This window comes from Apodemus sylvaticus, chromosome 23 (assembly GCF_947179515.1).
Source record: "Apodemus sylvaticus chromosome 23, mApoSyl1.1, whole genome shotgun sequence".
In the NCBI taxonomy this organism is placed as follows: Eukaryota; Metazoa; Chordata; class Mammalia; order Rodentia; family Muridae; genus Apodemus; species Apodemus sylvaticus.
In genome coordinates this window covers 14,291,004-14,309,479 of record NC_067494.1, presented here as the reverse complement: position 1 = coordinate 14,309,479, position 18,476 = coordinate 14,291,004, and the positions used below count along the sequence as shown (strand labels likewise).

The window sequence follows — 18,476 nt, the reverse complement described above, 5'->3', positions numbered from 1 at the left end:
CCTCAGCTACAGAGTAAATCCCAAGCTAGCTCGATCTTCAGATTGACACCTCAAATGGAATTGCTCTCTCCCAGAATGCAGGAAACGCTGTGTTTCTTCCCCAGAACCAAGTAAACCAGACTTTTAAAGGAAATCCTGTATCTCTACATTGGTTGGGAAGTAACACAGAATTTAAAGCTCAAAGTCATCCACAGCAGAGTTGGAAAACTTTAGATACTGCTTTAAATAAGGACTGAATTTGACCTTGATGCATACATGACCACAGAATTAGGAGTGTCTGTGTATGTGTGTCTAATTGTCCTTGTGTGTGTTTCTGTTTCTTTGTCCTCACTTATGTAGGCCAGGTATATTTATGAAATGCTTTTCTATCTTAGTTTTTGAGACAGAGTATGTCAAGTGATCTCAGGACCGCAAACTCCTATATCTGCCTTTCTCAGCCACCAGGCCTAAGACAACACAAAGATGCTGCCTTGACTGGTTTTCAAAGGATTCTATACCAAACACATATTTGCCCAGTCCCAGTGACAAGATCTGATAATTCCACATATTTAGAATGTACATGTCCTTTTTCAGACAATATACCACTCAGCCTGGAACTTACTCTTGCCTACACGGGCCTTGAACAGGACAAGGTGGCTCAAAACAGATATTTCTGCATTGGTGATGTCAAGATAGGAAGATGAGGATCTTGCTCAAGATCATCTTGGCTACAAGGTGGCCTGTTGGTATATATGAGACTGACTAAAACACAAATGCTAACAGCATTACAGTGTACCTAAGGAGAAACTGAGGCAACAGGATGCACAGGAAGTAAAAACCAAGCTGTGCTATGCTCTAGGTTCCATTCCATTTGATTTATAGATGAGACAATGTGAACACTATAACAAGCAGAGCTACTTACCAAAGTAGAAAGAACCAAATGTCAGGATATAAAATGGAAGTATGCCTCAGACATCTGAACACATCTACCAGGGAATAAAAATCAATGTTTGTATTTGTTGTAGGTAGAATATGTTCCCTTAGCATACTTCTGAGTTTGTTATTATTAAGAGTGATACATTCAAGAACTTTTGTTGTTGTTGCTGTTGTTAGGTCTGTTGATCTTTTGGTTTTTAATTTCCTGTATCTGTTTTGATCAAGTATGATTTTAAATTTTATGTTTATACTTTGTGTATGCCACATAAGGCGGTCTTCAGTGTAACATAACTCCCTAGAGCTCCTGTTTATGAAAGAGCAATTGAGATCTTCTGTTTGGAAGCTGTTCATGTACAGGAAAAGATTGAGACAGAGGTAAAGACTCACCAGGTGTTCCCTGTCCAAGTGCATGGATGGCAAGGAAAGAGGATGTGAGGTCAGCTCTCCAAGCCAATCTGGCCAGAGTATCTGAGAAGTCCTCCTTGGTTTTCTTCCAGTGGCTAGGACCAACACAGAACCCGAGAAATGAACTTTCTCAAAGCTGTGCATTGTGGATTGGGGAACATTGGGTTCTGTGATACTCTTCCTGTTCCAGAGTAGAATAAGACACACATCTCTTCTCTGATTGGGCAAAAAATATATCTGTGCTATGAGAGCTTCTTGTTGATCAGGGGACAGCGGACAGTGCAGATACCAAATAAGAATGTGTTTCCTGACCGTAGAATGCTATAGGGCCATGCTGTTGAACTCAGCAGAAATCCCAGCAGGATTACTATGCCAGGAGACTTGTTGCCTTGTATTCAAATTAGGGGAGACATTTGGCAGGACAGACCATCCATGTCAGTCACATGGCCTTCTGTGGGCCTCAATCTGTGACAGGTACAGCATAGGGAGAGAGGACACAGGAGATGACATCTTACCAATGTGACAGTGGGAGAGACAGAGAACGCTTCCCAGAAGCCATCTCAAAGTATGTGCCAGGCTGTTTACCTGAGAAAGAAAAAGTAATGTGCAAATACTCAAAAAATAAAATATAAGTAATTTTGTGGATGTGTCTAGCTGAATGCTGACTCCAGGTAGAGGCCGGAAGCTGGCATGAGGCAGAGCCACAGCAGGTTGCTGCCTGATCATAAGGGCCTCTAGTTCGACCCTGGGCCCAGCACTTATTACTCCCTCATGTGATGGCACCTGATGCTGAGAGAATTGTCCTGTTGCCAAGGTAAATGGTGCCCTGGAGAGAACAAGCAGAGAGAGGCAAGGGAAGAGGAGCTAGAGGGCAGAATTGGCAGAGAGAGAGGGCACAGCTGCCTCTGGAGTCACTCCACTGCTGTGGATTTCATAAGTTTTGCTCTGAGTTGGGTCTGAGGACTCAAGCTGTGTAATCTGAGATGGCTTTTGCAGGGGTAATGGGGCTGGGTGGGGGTTTGTAAAAGGAGGGTGCCCCCTAGAAGACCCCCACAGAGGCACTTTCAGGCCTCACTTTCAACCTAGGAACCCAACTGTGGCAGGCAGGATATGCTGACTAGGGAAAGTTCTCTAAGGAAAGAAGTCTACTTCATGAATAAGACCATATTCTCTCCAGAAACAGGGAGCAAAAGACAGAATGTTATTGTAGAAGAACCTCTGATAGTTATCCAGGTTAGAGGAGAAGCCACAATGCTACTCTTCCACAGAGGGCTTTGGGGGTTCTTTTGCACCTCAGCCCTCTCATCTGAGCAACACCCAGTGAAAAACTAGCCCTTTCTGCCTGAGATTTTACCTGGATAAGACAGTGCTGGGGTGGACAGCTCTTCCTGTGAAGGAGGGGACTGTGGCCACACAGGCTCATGTATATCTGGCTTGGGTCTCCTGATGGACTGTCAGATTCTCAGCCAGGCTGACCCCCAACACATGACTCACAAGCTATGGAGCTGGGACTTGTCCTCATCAGGACTTCAAAGCAAAAAGACAGATGAGGGAGGCTCTTAGTGACTGTGAATCACAGAGAAATTATTGGACTGGCCCTGCAGACCCCTAGCACTCGGTCTCCCCCGCCCAGTGGTTCTCCAATAACTCTCTGCTTCCTTTCTCCATGCCCCATCTTCTCCTCTCCCTGCTTTGATCAGCTTCTCTACTGTCCACTTTTGGTTCAGTAAGCATGAAGTAGCTCTATGGAATTCTTTCTGAAGTGGCAGATTGTTAAATTCCTAAGTTTGCCACAAGGGGGAAGACCCATCCTTTGTCACAAAGAACAAAAGTATGGAAAAAATGAATAACGACTTGCACCAATGTGGTCCTGTGAAGGGTCCAATGATCCCCTTTTCTTGGAACCAATTTCTTACTGGAAACTTTACTCCCCTTTGGTGGTGTCAGGCAACTGCACGGGTTTCAGAGGCAGTGCATGATTGTCTTCTTCATTCCTTCCAGCAGTATGGTCAGTTATGAGAGCCTGCACCCCAAGGCTGGACATTGGTAGTGGGTTCTTCCTGAATGATGGCATCTTATTGAAGGATGGTCTTTTCCTGGGTGATGTCCTTTTCCTGTGTGAGGGTCTCTTTCTGCAGGTATCCCAAGTGGAGGACCCTCTGAGGGTTATACTCTTAGCTGCCTGTAGAGATCCTCAGACCTTCTCTTGGGTACTGCAGGAGGACATATGCCTGTCAGGCATATATCCAATGACTCGCTTGGTCCTGACAATGCTAGGGCTCTGGGTGTCCGGGAACATCTGCGTGTAAGTAGGTGGTAAACATGCCTCACTGTCCAGATCATGGGGTGTCTCACAATTGGATTAGATGAACTGATCATCAGCAGTTTGATGATGACATTGAAATTATCGAGGGAAACATGAGGAGAATGCTGAAGTTTGTTGTGATGATCTACAGCCCCAAATCCACAACAGATTTACCTAGGAAAGACAGGCTCCCAGTCACCATGAGGAACAGGAGTACCCCTAAACTCCAGATATCCATTGGGCAGCCCTCATATTACTCTGCTTACAAGAGTTCTGGAGCACAGCAGGGCAGTATGCTACAGAAATCTGCCCGCTTTTGCCTAGGGATTACTTCAGCAGTAAGGCCAAAATTAGACAGTGGTCGATCAAAGTGTTGCTGGCCTTTCTGTACCTATGGGCAATGTGATTGTTGTGGCAGTACTGCACAGCACGTACGATCTGGACAAACATCTTTCAAGCCTAGCTCTCCTCTAAAGACCCCCTTCGATGTTGAGGTCTTGTAGCTCTCCCTCTGATGCATGCTCCATCACTATGTAGGTGGTCTCTCTCATCTGCACCATGTGAAATGACTTGACAATCTTAGGATGTCTAAGTGATTTCATATTCTTGACTTCCATGCAGATAATCGAGATATACTTTGTGGGTGTTTTTGGCAAATTTTTACAGACACACAAGTCAATGTGGAAACATGGAAGGCCAGTTTGACCACTGAAAAGTTTCCTTCACCAAGGGTGGTCAGCACCTTATAGTTAGGGATAAAGATCTCTTTAATAGAGTAGCAGGCCTCCAGGTCCTACTCCATCATCAAACCTTTCATGATTTGGGTAGAACCAATTTTGCAATACAAAAAAATTAAAAAATAAAATAAAATTAAGTCAGGCCCCAAAAAATGTTTACAGCTAGATTCCTGTGTCAAAAGGACAAGAAAAAGGGAGAAATGTGTCAGATGATGTGGAGATCTTTGACATTGAGCTAGGACAAGAAAGTAGGCTCAAAATAACTACAGCCAAGGAATGAGAATTTTTTATCTTGATCATCTTGATAAGTCCCCAGACACAGTGATCACAGTGTCAGGAGCCATAATGGGACAAGCTAATATACCAGCAGATGATCATCCTGAAATGCTTGCCTCGGATTATTATACAATCTGCAACAGGTGAGCCCCCATTCGGCAAGGCTGTGGGGGACTGATTTTAGGAAAGATTCCTGCTATTTATATGCTTTTTCTGTTATTATTATATGTTTATAATAATCAATAAGTAGTAGCACATCCCTTTGGAGCATATCTCTGCAGATCCATGAAGATGTACTGTCTTATAGTGATGCTATGTAGACAAACAGATGACTAAAGTTTTAATGATGATCCTATAACAATTCCTAAAATTATATCTGTGATTATTAAATTCTTTTGTAATGGGACTCCTACTTGGTCCTTTTCTAATAGCCAAACTGCAAGGAGAACTCTGCCACTCTCTCAAGTGTCACAAGTTAATTGCTCTTAGATAGCAAACAGACTTTCTCCTACTCAGAGCACATTCCAAGAGGTTGTAAAACAATTAAGCAAAGGTCATAAAAAGGGAACTAATGATTTATTATAGGTGCTAGGACAGAAGATAACATATTGACTGGGTTTATCTATACAAAACTTTACTTATAACTTAGTTATGGTTTTAAACTTTCTACGAACCTGTAGAGAAGACATGTGATAGATGTTACTCTCTAGATAATTACTCCTAATGAATATGCGTGTAAACATTCTCTATAGTAAACTTCTATTTCAATTTATGACTTGGTATTTTGTGTGAACTTATGATGAACTTTGTAACATGTGATCATGCATTCTGAAAGATGTAGAAGTACTGAAGACAAAAGAGATAGGCACTACGACTATCACTACGACTACTACTACTACTACTTCTCTCTCTCTCTCTCTCTCTCTCTCTCTCTCTCTCTCTCTCTCTCTCTCTCTCTCGTGCCTTATTCCTCCTCTCTCCCGCTCTCTCTCACTTTTTACCTTTCTCTAATTAGAATTTTTCCCTTTCCCCGCTTAGGATCTTTCCGCTTTTCCCTCTTAGATAGCATTACATAGGAAAATATTTACAACTTAGTAATAAACTCATTAACCACTTCATTTTTTAATTTTCTATATTCTTTGTTTGCATTCCAAATGATTTCCCCTTTCCCAGTTCCCCCCTCCCCATATGTCCCATAAACCTTCTTCTCTCCATCCATTCTCCAATGACCTCCCTCCTTTTTCTCTGTCCTTATATTCCCTTACATTTCTAGATCAATCCTTTCCAGGATCAGGACCCTCTCCTTACTTCTTCATGGGAGTCATTTGTTATGCTAATTGTACCTTGGGTATTCAGAGCTTCTGGGCTAATTAATATCCACTTATCAGAGATTGCATTCCATGTGTATTCTTTTGTGATTGGGTTACCTCACTTAGGATATTTTCCAGTTCCAACCATTTGCCTAAAAATTTCATGAATTCATTGTTTTTAATTGCTGAGTAGTATTCCATTGTGTAAATATACCACATTTTCTGTATCCATTCCTCCATTGAGGGACATCTGGGTTCTTTCCAGCTTCTGGATATTATAAATAAGGCTGCTATGAACATAATGGAGCATGTGTCCTTATTGCATGCCAGGGAATACTTTGGGTATATGCCCAGGAGAGGTATAGCAGGGTCCTCCAGAAGTGTCATGTCCAGTTTTCTGAGGAACCGCCAGACTGATTTCCAGAGTGATTGTACCATCTTACAATCCCACCAGCTGTGGAGGAGTGTTCCTCTTTCTCCACATCCTTGCCAACACCTTCTGTCTCCTGAGTTTTTAACCTTAGCCATTCTGACTGGTGTAAGGTGAAATCTCAGGGTTGTTGTGATTTGCATTTCCCTAATGGCTAATGATGTTGAGCATTTCTTAAGGTGCTTCTCGGCCATCCAAATTTCTTCAGGTGAAAATTCTTTGTTTAGATCTGTACCCCATTTTTAATAGGGTTATTTGGTTTCCTGGGGTCTAACTTCTTGAGTTCTTTGTATATATTGGATATTAGCCCTCTATCAGAGGTAGGGTTGGTGAAGATCTTTTCCCAATTTGTTGGTTGCTATTTTGTCCTTTTGACAGTGTCCTCTGCCTTACAGAAACTTTGTAATTTTATGAGGTCCCATTTGTCAATTCTTGATCTTAGAGCATAAGCTATTGGTGTTCTGTTCAGGAACTTTTCCCCTGTGCCCATGTCCTCAAGGGTTTTCCCCAGTTTCTTTTCTATTAGTTTCAGTATGTCTGGTTTTACGTGGAGATCTTTGATCCACTTGGAGTTGAGCTTTAGTACAAGGAGATAAGAATGGATCAATTCACATTCTTCTGCATGCTGACCTCCAGTTGAACCAGCACCATTTGTTGAAAAGGCTATCTTTTTCCACTGAATGTTTTCTGCTCCTTTGTCAAAGATCAAGTGACCATAGGTGTGTGGATTCATTTCTGGGTCTTGAATTCTATTCCATTGGTCCACTTGCCTGTCACTCTGCCAGTACCATGCAGTTTTTAGCACTATTGTTCTGTAGTATTGCTTGAGGTCTGGGATACTGATTCCCCCAGAAGTTCTTTTACTGTTGAGAATAGTTTTAGCTATCCTGGGTTTTTTGTTATTCCAGATGAATTTGAGAATTGCTTTTTCTAACTCTGTGAAGAACTGTGTTGGGATTTTGATAGGGATTGCATTGAATCTGTAGATTGCCTTTGGCAAGATGGCCATTTTATCTATATTAATCCTGCCAATCCACAAGCATGGAAGATTTTTCCATTTTCTGAGGTCTTCAATTTCCTTCTTCAGAGACCTGAAGTTCTTGTCGTATAGATCTTTCACTTGTTTGGTTAGAGTCACACCAAGATACTTTATATTGTTTGTAGCTATTGTGAAGGGTGTCATTTCCCTAACTTCTTTCTCAGCCTGTTTATCCTTTGAGTATAGGAAGGCAACTGATTTATTTAAGTTGATTTTATAGCCAGCCACTTTGCTGAAGTTGTTTATCAGCTGTAGGAGTTCTCTGGTGGAGTTTTTTGGATTACTTAAGTATACTATCATATCATCTGCAAATAGTGATAATTTGACTTCTTCCTTTCCAATTTCTATCCCTTTGACCTCCTTATGTTCTCTAATTGCTCTAGCTAGAACTTCAAGTACTATATTGAAAAGATATGGAGAAAGAGGGCAGTCTTGTCTAGTCCCTGATTTGAGTGGGATTGCTTCAAGTTTCTCTCCATTTAGTTTGATGTTGGCTACCAGTTTGTTGTATATTGCTTTAACTATCATTAACCACTTTTTTAAGCATCCTATTTTTTTCTCCCTGTGAAGACTTCTGACTAGCAAGCTGAAAGTTAGAACCCAGCAGTTCCTGATGAGATAGAACAAAGACCACATTGCTTAATCCTCTGCTGTTAGACTACAGGTGTTAATCACCTAAGCCAGCAGTCTTTCACCCTCAGAAAGAACAAGAAAGTTTCTAGGACATTTTAGAAATTATCAGCATTTTTAGTACAGTTAGAAAGCCCTGAAACCCTCAGACTTCAAAGCCATCATCACCAGAGTCCTACTCCGTGTCTCCACAATTACCCTCGCCAGACCGGGAAGCTCCCAGCTGCCGGCAATCACAGGACTTTTGTGTATGCCTTGTTAGTTCCTTGACCTAGAACTGACCCTATTTTTTGCATGTACTTCATATGGTATAAAGGCAGCATAGGAGAAACTAAACATGCTCTAGCTGGAGTCATACTATAGTGTTGTCTAATTGTCTTTTCTTTCTTTAATCACCATTCACTCTGTTGAGACCTTGTTGACTGACTCAGTGGGCTTAGTCAAAACAACCTAGTCAGGTACTTTGAATGCTTGGGAAGAGAAGAACAAAGCACCTCATAGAGCAGTAGTCAAGGATGATATTCTCTCTTAACAAAATGTTCATTGTCACCTGGAAATAGAACATGTCTACACATTCCACACTATGCACTGGCTAGCAATTCTATCAGACAAACCATCACACAATGAAAGAGAGACACAGGTACTGTCCAGAAATGGGCAACAAAACCCTATGTGTGATGTCTCTAATCAGATATTTGATATTTGAAAGTCACAGAGGAAAGATCCTCCTTCCTCATCAGCACAGGAACCTGAAAAGGGGTTTGTTGATGGACAATGAAGGATTTGCTCCCCACTGCCTCTCTTCTAACAGATGAAAGGATTAGGATTGGAGGATGGAGTTTTATTCAAACCTAAGCTTAGAAATTTGGGAAGACTCCTTGTCAGTAAAAAGTTCCCTGTTTTTTACTGCCTAGCCTATCCAGTCCTTGAGTTTACAGTTCATTGAAAGTCTGTGTCTCATAAAGTACAGTGGAGATAGAAAAAAATGCAAATTTAAACTCTGAGCTTCACACATGCATGCCCAACACTGTGAATTTATAGTGCACTAATATCACCAAACATGCACACACCTCTATACCCACATGCTAGACTGATGACATATGCTGGTAATCAAATTGCCAAGGAAGTGGAGGCAAGAAAATGAGGAAATTGAAGCCAGCCTCATTACAGAGTGAGTTGAAAACCAGCCTTGGCTAAATGAAACTCCAACAAGTAAAAGAAAAAGAAAGGAAGGAAAGATGGAAAGAAGAAATGAAAGAAAGAAGGAAAGAAAGAAAGAAGAAAAAGAAAGAAAGAAAGAAAGAAAGAAAGAAAGAAAGAAAGAAAGAAAGAAAGAAAGAAAGAAAGAAAGAAAGAAAGAAAGAAAGAAAGAGAAAGAGAGAAAGGAAGGAAGGAAGGAAAGATGGAAAGAAAGAAGTGAAAAGTAAGGAAAGAAAGAAGTGAAAAGAAAGGATAGAAAGAAATTGGAATACAGGATAAAAACCCTTCTATATAAGTCACTTACTTTTCCTAAATATTTACTTTTCTAATTTTCAGGTTTCAATTTATCACTGAAGGAAGTTATAGTGGTCTGAACTGGAATGATCCCATAGACTCATGCATTTGAATTCTTGGTCAACAGGGAGTGACATCACTCTTAGGAGGTGTGGCCTTGTTGGAGTAGGTATATCTTAGTTAGAGGAACTATGTCACAGCTTTGAGGTTTCGAATGTTCAATCCAGCTCCTATGTCTCTCTCTTCTTGCTGCCTGCTGATCTAGATGTGGGACTCTCTGCTACTCTTCAAAGCCGTGCTCTTCACCATGTCTGAACCTCTGACCTGTAAGCCAGCCCCAATTAAGTGTTTTCCTCTACATGAGTTACAGTGGCCATCATGTCTCTTCACAGAAATGGAGCACTGACTAAGCTAGAAAAACCAGACAGGAACTCGGGAACTTGGAGGCAGAGGTCATTGAAAAATATTTCTTACTGGCTTGAATTATTTATCTTGCTCTCTCTGCTTTCTTATAGAACACAGGATCACCCGCCTAGAAGTGGCTCCATCCACAGTGGGTTGCACATCAATCACATCAGTCAAGATGTGATTTCTTTTCTTTTCTTTCCCACAGGCCAGTCTGATGGAAACAAATTCCTCATTTGGTGTTTCCTTTTCTCTAGCTGATGTTAGATTGACAAAAACTAACCAGAACAGACATTTCCTTTTGTCAACTCTTAATGGGATCCAGTGTCCTCTTCTGGTGTACCTAAGATGAATAACTGTGTACTCACATACACTAAATAAGTAAATCTTAAAACAAGCAAACAAAAAAACCAAGACTTGCTGTGCTTACTCTCCCTTAAGAAACTTACCTGTTCTTGTTGTTTTCTTGATATGTTAATGTGTGTGGCTATTACTGTGTGGGTATGTTGGGAGGCAGTCTTAGGAGGTGGAGGACAGAAGACAATGTGTATAGTTCTTCGTGCATGTCCTCTGTTTAAAAAGTTTATTTTTCCTTTTTTTCTTTTTTCTTTTCTTTACTTTCTTTTTTCTTTCTCTCTCTCTCTCTCTCTCTCTCTCTCTCTCTCTCTCTTTGAGGCAGGGTTTCTCTTGTCATAACTCTGGATGTCCTGGACCTCACTCTGAAGCAAGTGGCCTCAATCTGAGAGAGTCACCTGCCTAAGCATCAGCATCCCCTAATGCTGGAATTAATGGTTTCATGGCTGCCTGGCTGAGTCAGGATTTCTCTGTGAAGCCCTGGATATCCTGGAATTGTCTATGTAAACCAGGCTGGCCTGGAACTAACAAATATTCACCTGCTTCTGACATTTAAGTTCTAGGATTAAAGGCAAGTACCACCTCTGCCAGAGCATATCTACCATTTTTAATATGAGTTCTGGGCTTCAAACTCAGCAAGGGACACCTTTCACTGGCAGGGCATGGGCTATCTTTCTCCTTTTCTTTCTGTATTTAGGTTTTGTCTTCAGACAGAGTCTCATATAGCCCAGCAAACTTTGACCTCACCTTGTCTGTTAAAGGTCCTTCAACTATTATTGGAAATAAGATAGTGAATGTAAGAGAGTAGTGATAACTAAGTAGTTTTAAATAAACAATGCAGAAATATACAGAAAGGGAACTATGGCATAGAGAAAAGGCATGAATGCCAAGGTGTTGATTTGGCACAAGACTATGTATTTTTTAGAAACATATAAAGACAAAAACCTTAATGAATAAAAAAAAAATGAGACTTGGGAACGGCCACTTGTGATTGCTGACTTCCCTATCCAAACCTGGATAAGAAACTAGGTCTACTACTTGCAACTTTCTGAATCAAAGAAAGGTTTTTCTATAATTCTGATGGATTCTACATCACCTCATTCTATAAATGAGCCAAGCAATCTATGCCATACACTTGATCAGCAGCTAGCTGAGCCTTCTGCTGAGTTCCAGGCCTTGAGGGAGGTGGGCTGAGTTGCACTGTGTGCTTGCTGATGGGGGCCTCCCAGGACTTGGGCCATGCCCTGTCCCAGGAGCTGGCCTAGTTGCAGTTGTCCAGTTCTGTGCTGATCCTAAGGGAAGGTAGTGACCTGGTGCCATGGCTTTTGAATGCAGAGCTGGTGCACAGCAGCCTGGCCTGCGAGTGGTGCTGGTAGCTCCAGATCTGGGCTGCCAGGCCAGGAAACAGCAGTCTCTGTGTGAGATGCTTGAGATCCCTGGGCTTTAGGGTCTGCAGGGCCTGCTGCTAATCACAACGCAGGTGAGATGAGACTTCTAACAAGACCAGGGCTGCAAGCTCTCACCTCATTGCCTTTTGGTTAGGTGGATGCTTAGTCCTCAAATCCAAAGTTCAGGAGGAGAAAGGACTGTACTGGTGTCACTGCAGCGTTAGTCTAACCAGGTTGTCTAAAGTGCCTTAATTTGTGCCTCAGGGCTGGTGTGTGAGTCACGACATCTGTTTTTATAAAGAGCATTCATGATTACTCTTAGCTTCTATTAGGGATGTCTGCACAGCTGGAGCTATAGGGAGTAACTGGAGAAGGCTGTGGGAGCAGAGCCCAAGCTGCCTCTTCAGTTTGTTCCATCCTGTTTTTTTTTTTTTCTAGCACTCTCAGGGATAATTCCAATGTCGTCCTGAATGTGAAGGGCCTAGTTAAGGTGAACAACTACCTCAGGTACCTTCAACGCTGTCCCAGATATCCCGGCCTTAGCAAGACTGTTGTTAACATCTCATCTCTGTGTGCCCTGATACTTTTCAAGGACTAGGAGCTGTATGATGTAGGGAAGGCTGCCTGAGACATGGTGTAGCAGATCCTTGAAGGTGAGGAACCCAGCATGAGGGGGCTGAGCTATACCTACGACAGGTGGCTGATACTGACATGGATGCTCCCAGATCTTCCTGATACCTTTCTTGGGGATGGGCTAGGAGGGGAGTCTGGTCTATATTCTCAGTAAAGAATCAAAAGAATATAGTTGTATTAGTGAGGGTTCTCTAGAGTCACAGAATGTATGGGTAGTCTCTCTATAGTTAGGGAATTTATCGATGACTTACAGCTTGTAGTCCAACTCCCCAGCAATGGTCAGCAGCAGCTATGGATGGAAGTCCAAGAATCTAGCAGTTGCTCAGTCCCACGAGGCAGGCAAGAAAGAAGTGTTAGTCTACTTCCAATGTCCTTATATTGCTCTCTAGCAGAGGGTGTGGCCCAGATTAAAGGCTGTAGGTCTCCATCAGAGGGTGTTGCCCAGATTAAAGGCATGTGCCATCAAGACTTTAATCCCAGATGACCTTGAACTCGGAGATCTCTATGTCTTGATCTTCTGGAATTTATAGCCACTATGCTTCAAGATCTTCATGCCAAGATCCAGGTCAGAAACTTGTATCTCTGAGCCTCCAGATTAGGATCATAGGTGAGCCTTCCAATTCTTGATTGTAGTTCATTCCAGACATAGTCAAGTTGACAACCAGGAATATCCACTACAACAGTGTTCCTCCCACAAGTCCTGGGTTCTCACTTCACAGGAAAAATACTGACTCACAAGAATTTGGAGCAGTCAGGGGCAGAGGAACTAAGCCTTATGAGTTTCCTGATTAGCTGGCAGCATAAAACACTCATACACATAAAAAGGAATTAAAAATTAAAAAAAAAATGCTTAGCTGTCTGATTTTCTCTCTCAAGGGTGCACATACTGTTCCTCCCATGTATCCTCAGGTACCAGCAAATCTGTACAGAGGTTGGACATAAAAAATGTTCAAATCTAAGCAAACAGACATTGTTGAGTGGTGAGCATCTCAGGCTGAGCTCTGCTGGAACACTGAACGGAATACAGAAAATCTCCTCTGATGAATAAGATAGGGGCCATGTTCTTAGGGAAATTAAAAGGTATTTGGTTTTCTGAGAACATCTCTTTTCTGACCATCCTAACAAGATGCCACCATGTCTTTCTTCTAGACTTGAGATTTTAGTGATAGAAGGTAGCAACATTTGATAGACTGGGCGAGAAACTAAGGGGTGAGATGCAGTTGTCTGTATCTCTTTGAACTAGGACAAGATCGTGGAGACACAAAAGCAAAATGGTCTGTCTAATGCCCATGCAAGGCAGAACCAGAACTCACGCTGGCTTCTAACTTCTCCATCTATGCTGGGTCTCTTCATGTTATCTAATCAGTGCATTATAGACACATGCATGATACTTCTTGTCTCACCATCCAGCTCACCTGCTAGAGTTCAGCCTAGGCTCCTTCAGACAGCAGTGACCACATGTAAACTACAGACAGGAGGGGAGCCAGTTCTAGAAGGGTCCAGAGTTAAGTTAGCCATCTGGAGGTTGTCCCCGGTATCAGGGGGAACTGAGAAGCTGCCCCTCAGAGCCTGAAGACAAACAGAGAGGCCAGCCTAGTTTTCATTTCAGTCTCTGGAAGAATGTTCTAAGAGACTTCCAAAGACTGAAAAATCTCTTTGGAAAGATAGCAAAAATTTCCCCAGAGATGGTCAAGGAGATAAAACTGGGCATGATAGAGCTCTTGAGGCATAGGTACAGGAGTTCAAAGTCAGCCTTGGATTGACAAAAGGTTAGAGGCCAGAATGGGCTACAAGAGAGCAAGAGGAACAGGGCAGAAGACAGGCTAGAGGACATTCAAATATTCTTCCAGTCCTTATGTTACGTAATTTTTCTACCCCAAAAACACCATCAAAATTTGGGAGGCTTCACAATTCCATTAGCAGAAAGGAGATGTTTTCTAGAAATGCAAGGAAATGTAACAAAGCTTGTTAGAAAGTGACATCTTGCTCTTGCTCTCTCTCCTGTCTCTCTATCTCTGTGTCTCTCTGTCTCTCTTTCTCTGTCTTTCCATCACTGTCTCTGTGTGCCTGTCTCTCTCTCTGTCTCTGCCTCTCTGCCTCTCTGCCTCTCTGTCTCTCTGTCTCTCTCTGTCTCTGTCTCTCTGTCTCTGTCTCTGTCTCTCTCTGTGTGTGTGTGTGTGTGTGTGTGTGTGTGTGTGTGTGTGTGTGTGTGGTTGGTGTTTTGCCTGAATGTCTATCTCATGCATTCACTAACTGCCAAGGCCACAAGAGGGCAGTATATCGATTGTAACTGGTGTCACTGATGGTTGTCAGCTGCCTTGGTACTGTGAATCAAATCCCAGTTTCTACAAGAACAAAAAATATACTTAAGAGAGGTTCTCAAAAGGCATGGATGAGGGGCTCAGTTGGTAAAATGCTCAGTGTACAAGCAGGAGGAGGCCCTAAGATCAAATCCCCAGTGAAGAGATGAGTGTAGGGGATTGGAGAGAAAGTTGGCTCTCTCTTAAGTATGGTCTTACATGGTAAAGTGTAGTCAGCAATTTGCACTAACGTGGCATGGAGGCACACTCCTATGGAGTCATGCTAGGAAGGCCTAAATGAGGGTGTGAGCAAGTGACCTTCCCAGTTACCAGACAGGGGCACCCCAGAGTTACGGATCTCCAATAGGATTGATCTCAATGACCTAGTGTACCACCAAGATAGACATGGGACTGGAAGCTCTTGGACAGCATGCTGGAGAAACAGGTGGAGAAATAGGTGTCTTATATTCTGACTGTTAAGTACTTTCTGCTTAGGCAGGACTGGATTCTAGGATTTGGATTTACTAAACACTGATTAAAGAAGTTATATCCCAGGACTTTTAACCTGACCCAGGCCACCAGAGCCATTCGCTGAGGTTTACTGAGAGTGAGTGAATGGTTAACAGAGTGAACCCCATGCAAATAAGAGGACAGATGCAGTGTGTTCCAGAAGGAAATTTGCTGTGAGACTCCAGACACAGAGGACTTTGATACAGGACATAGAATTGGACTCTGGTGTGACTTTAAAGAAAGATGGTCTCCAAGCCTTCTATTCTATGCTAGTTCTGAGGTTTAAAAGCTGCTGGCTAATGTGACCAATGCCTGTAGCCTAACACCTAGGGGACTAAGTAATGTAGCCTTTGTCCTAGCTCAGCAGGAGCAGCATGGATCTAACTTTAAAACTGTAGGTGGAAGTTGCAGGGAGAAAAAGTGACACTTGGAAAAGTGATTTTAGCTTTTATTTCTAAGTTGTAAAAAGTTTCTATGAAAGCTCTCTAAGAAAAAGGGGGGGGGGGTATGGAAAGACTCAGTGCAAGAGTATAGCGGAATACCAGAACAGGGAAGTGGGAAGGGGTAGATGGAGGAACAGGGGGAGGGAAGAGGGCTTATGGGACTTTCGGGGAGTGGGGACCCAGAAAAGGGGAAATCATGTGAAATGTAAATAAAAAATTTATCAATTAAAAAAAAAAGAAAAAGGGGAAAATAGAATGTTCCTCAGTCCTTCTATAACTGAGGACCTCTTTTTCTTTGCATTTTTGTTACAAAGATCAGAGAGTGCAGCACTCAGAACAAGGCAGGCACTATCCCACAAACACATTATTGTTGTTGTTGTTATTTCTCTATTCTTTGTTTGCATTCTGAATGATTTTCCCTTTCCTGGTCCCCCCACCCCATTAAGTCCCATAAGCTCTCTTCCCTCCACCAGTTCCCTAATCAACCCCCTCCCACTCCTGTCTTGGCAATCCTCTGCAACACTGCATCAAGACTTTCCAGGACCCGGGCCCTCTCCTTCCTTCTTCTTGGGAATGATTTGATGTGTGGGTTGTGCTTTGGGTATTCAGAGCTTCTGGGCTAATATCCACTTATCAGTGACTGCATTCCATGTGTGATTTTTTTGTGAATGAGTTACCTCACTTAGGATGATATTTTCCAGTTCCACCCATTTGCCTAAGAATTTCATTCATTCATTGTTTTTAATTGCTGAGTAGTCTTCCATTGTGTAAATACACCACAATTTCTGTATCCATTCCTCCGTTGAGGGACATCTGGGTTCTTTCCAGCTTCTGGCTATTTGGCGGGAGGAGGAGAGACAGAAGGATCACTGGCTGCCTGCTGGTTTCCAGCCTAGCCAAGAGCAAGGCAGGCTCCGGGTGAGTTCAGGGTGAGATCCTGACTCAATGGAGGAAAGCAGACAGAGGACACCTGCAGCCTCTTCCTCTGCCTGTGCAGCCTCACACACTGCACACAAATACACCTCCTCACACACTGCACACAAATACACCTCCTCACACACTGCACACAAAGACACCTCCTCACACACTGCACACAAATACACTTCCTCACACACTGCACACAAATACACCTCCTCACACACTGCACACAAATACACCTCCTCACTCACTGCACACAAATACACCTCCTCACACACTGCACACAAATACACCTCCTCACACACTGCACACAAATACACCTCCTCACTCATTTGACAAAGAAGACTGAAGACTGTGAATGTTTTGAGAGCTGGATCAGTACAAAGGAGAAGATATGGGAAAGGAGAAGGGGAAAATTAAAAACACATCACAGGAACCCCACGGAATAAAAGAGAGAGAGAGAGAGAGAGAGAGAGAGAGAGAGAGAGAGAGAGAGAGAGAGAGACTCTGAAGAAAGAGAAAGAAAAGCGAAATATTGGAGGTTGGAGAGATGGTTTTCTAGAGGACCAGAAATTGTTACCCAGCACCCACATCGGATGGCTCGAAATGACCTGTATTTCCAACTCCAAAGTGTCTGTCACCTCTGGCCTCTGACGTGCATGTGTGATTTAAATTTACAAAACAAAAATACATAATATTTCATTGACTCAATATAATTACATTGAACACTGTATACTGGAACAATGATTCAAGTAAGACTTACCTTCCTGTTGGAAACAACAGATGCCAGGAGCCAGGAGGCATGGTGGAACACACCTGTAACTCAGTTCCCATTTTTCTTTTCTATTTTTCATAGTTTGGTTCTGGTTTTAGTTTTTATTACTTTGTTTTGTTTTGTTTTTCAGGAAGAGGTTTCTCAATGTCGCCCTGGCTATACTCACTTTGGCATGTAGATCATGTTGGCTTCAAACTTAGAGAGCTCTGCCTACCTCTGCTTCCCATGTGCTGGGATTAAGGTGTGAGCCAAGGAGCCCAGATACCCCTGGAAGACAGAGGCGTCAGATTCCCTGGAGTTACTGTTACAAGCTATGATCTTGTAAGTGGGCCTTCTGAAAGAGTAGTATGTTCTTTTAACTCCAGAAACTGCTTTTGTTTTTGTTTTGTGGTTGTTGTTTTTGTTTTGTTTTTATTTTTTGTTTTGTTTTGTTTTATTGAGACATTAGCCTCAATTCACTAGATAGCTGGGGATGACCTTGACTCCTGATTCTGGTTACTCTAACGTCTCAGTGCCAGGATTAGAGGAAGGTGCTGACAAATCTAGTTTTCCATGTGATGTGGATGGAGCCTAGGGATCTACATATGCTAAGAAAACATGGTTTCTGCTGAGCTGCACCTCACCGCATTTGCTTGTTCTGAAAAAGAACTTTATTGGCATTTGTTTGTATTTGTATTTTAGAAAGGATTTCATTGTATAGATTGGTGTCCCCAACTCCATTTTTTGAGGAAGCTGGCCTTGACCTCACAGAGAAATCTGCCTGCCTCTGCCTCCTGAATATTGATTTTAAAGATGTGGGCTACTACATCTAGTCTTGGCACTGTTTTACACTATTCAAAAATGTGGGTCACGTTACCTCTGCCAGCTTTAACACTCTATTTACCTTTCATAAGAATTTTCTTGACTTTCACGTCCCAGTTCCCTTTCTGGGAATATTCAAGAAGCTGAGCTTCCAAGGAGGCACCTGTTAAGGTGCCAAGCAGCGCCGAACAAGGGACTGGAAAATGAACAGCCAGAGACATTCTATGGAAAAGAGAACAAATAATACATTATTTTTAAACCTCTCAAATGCAAAGAAGCAAGAGGTTTCTTTTCCCTCTCTTCTTTCTCCCAAATGGAAATCCTCTCAAAAACAACAACCTTCAACCCAAAATGTCAGAAAAGCTGCCACCCACAGCATTCGCTGAAAACAGCTAACCGCCACCACAC

General features: G+C 42.5%; 1 pseudogene; it reads right to left on the bottom strand.

Annotated features, from left to right (window-relative positions):
* Window positions 1–3,514: 3,514 nt before the first annotated feature.
* LOC127673496 (sperm motility kinase X-like) lies at window positions 3,515–4,442 on the bottom strand (annotated as a pseudogene).
* Window positions 4,443–18,476: the final 14,034 nt, after the last annotated feature.